Source organism: Anneissia japonica, unplaced genomic scaffold (assembly GCF_011630105.1).
Source record: "Anneissia japonica isolate Jap-2015-1 unplaced genomic scaffold, ASM1163010v1 scaffold288144_len532060_cov191, whole genome shotgun sequence".
NCBI lineage: Eukaryota > Metazoa > Echinodermata > Crinoidea > Comatulida > Comatulidae > Anneissia > Anneissia japonica.
In genome coordinates, this window is record NW_022734328.1 from 218,000 (window position 1) to 222,257 (window position 4,258).

Below are 4,258 nucleotides of genomic sequence, written 5' to 3' on the forward strand. Positions count from 1 at the left end.
CGCTCATCTACTAAGAATTAACCAATTGTATGAGTCGTTCATTGACGCTACTTTAGGTAATTGACAGCGGGCTATAATAATGGAACAATCCAGACAAACTATTCAACTCCGCCCACAAAGGCGGAGCTTGTATTGGTAACTTCCTCCAACTCCACGCGAGCTAAATTTGAGTGAAAAGGTTTTAGATTGGCGCCCGCTTGCACAGCCTGCGGCGATTTTTGAGACCACAACAAAAACTAAATACTGCATTGATTGTTTACGGCATCGTTTTGATAGTTTAGACATCTATCGAAATCTTAAATAGTTCTTATTTAAAATCTCATGCACTTGATTTTTCCAAAATCAATCAATATTGCCTTGAAATTTTTTACAACCGATTTTAAGTTCGTTCAAATTTACTAGAGATACCAAATTAAAGTTAAGGTTTTATGTAAATATACCGTTAAATTGAAGATTATTCAAGAATGTAAGAAACTAAAGAAAAACAATTGTGTATGAAATCTAAAGTATAGAAATAATATTCATGAAAAGACACACGCAAGACCTAGATGTGTTTGTTCCCAAACGATCTGAATATGAATAACGTTGTATCGGCAGCTTCAACAAAATAATTAATAGCGTACATTTCACCAACTTTGGGCATTGTACATTGAGCGTACACATTGTAACTGCAGTTTCAACAGAACAGTGACATTAACAAGAATTTTAAAGAACAATTCACCTTTTAATGCATAATTATTTTTAATTAAAGTGTATTTAAAATGTATTGTGTTTTCATATATAAAAAGCCGTCGGATTGTTTTCAATGAAAGAGTGTCCATGGCGTTATTGATTAAACAAATTATTTTAGTTAATCCCGGTTGTGTAATGTGTTAAAGTAATTCTTTTTTTATTATATGAGAGTATTTTACAATACATAACAATATAATATATAAAGTGTTTATAAATTAAAAACGTATTGTTTATTCACCATGCCTGTCAATGAATATTAAAGTTTCAAAGTTGTTTCGTATTCATCATATTTATAATCTGCCGTATGATAAGGCAGCCAACATTTTAAATCTTCTAAATATTCTGGATGTAAATATTTTGATATTCTGGGCTGTTTAATTAAAATAAAATCTACCCCATTTGAATTAAATAAAATTAGCAAAATTTGTTTAATTCGATCCAATATAGGCCTAGGCCTATTTGTATTTTTCCAAATAATTATTAGATGAATTAAATATTTAGAAATAGAAGTGTTGTTGTATATACCGTATTGATTTAACATATTATTTGCTTGATTATCGATTTTTTTAAATAATAATTATTTATTAACGAATATTTTCAAGTTCGGTAGCTTTTTAATTTTCATTTACTCCCAAATTATACATTTTACTCCGACATGAGAGAATTGCTACATTATCTAGGCGTAGACAACATTAAAGCCGCTACCGTAGTTTGAATAGCCAAAGTACGTAGAGACTAGTGTTGAGAAATAGAAATCGATTTCAATGAATGTTCTACCGCGAACGGCTTCTGCAGGAATCAGCCTAACTTTATGCCACACGCATGCTTACGGATGCTGCAGCTATGTAATAGTACCATAGAGCAAAGAAATACCGTGGTAAACTAATGGTTTGACTGACTGTCGTGTAAAAGCGCCTTACGCTATGATATCGTATAGTGAAAATCGGTAAACTGCTTTTCTATATTTTATACTTATAATAAGTTAATTGAAAGAGAATACAGGCGTAAATAGATCTATCTTTTTATGTTAGCGTTTGATTTTATATTATACATGTTGTATTTATTAATAAAATTCGATCTTTATTTGACAAGAGTATACTTGGCTAAATTAATATTGTTTCGGTAGATATGCCTACTTCGTTTTGTATCTGTCTGGTGTTTATAAATCGTTAATATTTATTTCGTTTATTTATATGCTAATTAAATTACTATGCATAACTTATAAATGTGTAATTTCGTTTACGATCTTTTTTTTTCGCTTTCAATATCATAACGGTATTGGCCTATGCATACAGTACTGTTTACGGTACCATTCTTTTACCACAATTTTTGATAAAGGGTATTGTTTGCTGATATGTTTATAGGCATATATATAATATAGCTATGTCTGTATACCGGTACTATAAGCCTATAATTTCGATATTTTACTATTTAAATGAAAGCGCAGTCACAATACAACAAATGATAATCACACACAAAAACAATAACATAATAATAATAATTATAATAGGCCTATATTCAATGGTAGCTATAAATTATGATAATATTAGTACTACTACTACTATTTTCTGTTTATATATAGGCCTGTAGAGAAAGATTGCGGGTTCATATCCCTTTAGAAACACTTTTTTCATCGAACTGAAGGAACTTTTCGTTGAAGGGCTATGCTTGATACGATTGTAACATCATTTGAGCACTTTTATTATTTATCTATTTGTTTATATATACAGTATATACCGTATATAATAATATATATAGGCCTATATGAATACATATACATACATATATATATGTAAATATATATATATATGTATATATATGTATGTATATATAGACATATATTATATACATGTAGGCCTATTAATTGATAATTCTATGTTTATTATAAGGCTAGGCCTGGCCAATTTGTGATTTAATTGAGACTTCTGGTCCGTCGAGTCCGATAATCCATAGCTTCTTTAGAAATCCCAAAACCTTTCCTGAGGCTAAAGAATTAGATAAATGACAACACTGTATCCTATAGCATTAATGATTATTTAATGAAAAAAAAAAAGAACAGGCAAAAACAGTGCCATCTAAAAGTGAACTGAGCCACTCTGTCAGGCAGCATTGCAGGTTTCCTTGTAAAATTGTAGTATAAAAACCTAGGCCTACACCATTGCATTAAATTTAACACGCCAACATAGACACCATTCAATTACATTCGATTAAATTTCGGACACTATAAAAAATAAGATAGACTAACATACTAACTAAATATTGCGTATACGATAACCACTGAAATTAGATAAGTATGCCTACTATTTTTTTAAGATGTTAGTATATTTTTTATATCAAAATTATGAAAGTTATAACATAAAGCTCAATAACAATGATATCAAAGAAAACAATTGTTTTATCGTGATATTAGTAATAACTATGATAATCACTATGATAGCAATAGGTTAATAATATGAAATATAACACATTTTAAATAAAACGATCTAATGTAGTATAGGTCTAGACCTAAATTTGATGATAGTTGTAAGTAATAGAATTATGACTATACTGATAAATACAGTAACAATTACAATAATGACAATAAGCCTAACTAATAATAACAATAATAATAATAATAATAATAATAATGATAATAATGATAATGATAATAATGATAGTAATGATAATGATAATAATAATAATAATGAGAATAATAATAATAATAATAATAATAATAATAATAATAATAAACATAATAAGAATAATAATAATAATAAATAATGACAATAACAATTTCGAAAGGTACTGTATGTAGTAATACAAATAATATCAAAATGTATTATATTAATAGGCCTAATAGTAATAATAAGGATAATAATGATAAATACAATAATGATAAAATTATTGATAGCAAACTGTAATGAAAAAACATTCGATTGTTTTCCAATCAATTTATGCCTATTAAGGTTTTTTTCGCTAAATTAACTGAGTCTAATTTATTTATTCCCGAGAACCGACAACCAACCGAACAGATAATAATAGTTCCGCACGTGCATTACACTTCGAGTCTCTAGATCTAGCTTACCACGTATCCAATTATGTATAGAAGAACCATACTTCATTAGTTTGTTGGGCCACGACTCAATAGTATCTATGATTGGGTTATCGATGTCATTCGTAGTTATGTACCGTAGTGTTTGGGTCCCAATTTATAGTAAGCTCGTTAGCGGTTTCTTTGAAAGGATCTGGGTTTCATACAGATTTCACACATAATTGGAATGTCTATGAACATTCAATTAATGGAAAGTAGATGAGAATACACGTGTATGTCCAAAGCAACCCTGTGTTATTTATTTATTTTTCATTTCAACAATAATATGTTAAGTGGAAGACACTTCCAGTAGAGCTGATTATGTAGGGCTCACTAATCGATCGAGTAAGAGCGAATTCTATCGACTAATATACAGATATTACCAACAATCATGGCAACGAATCTGTTAAAATAATAATTACTACAAAAAAACAATATTTTAGTACAGTATGTGTT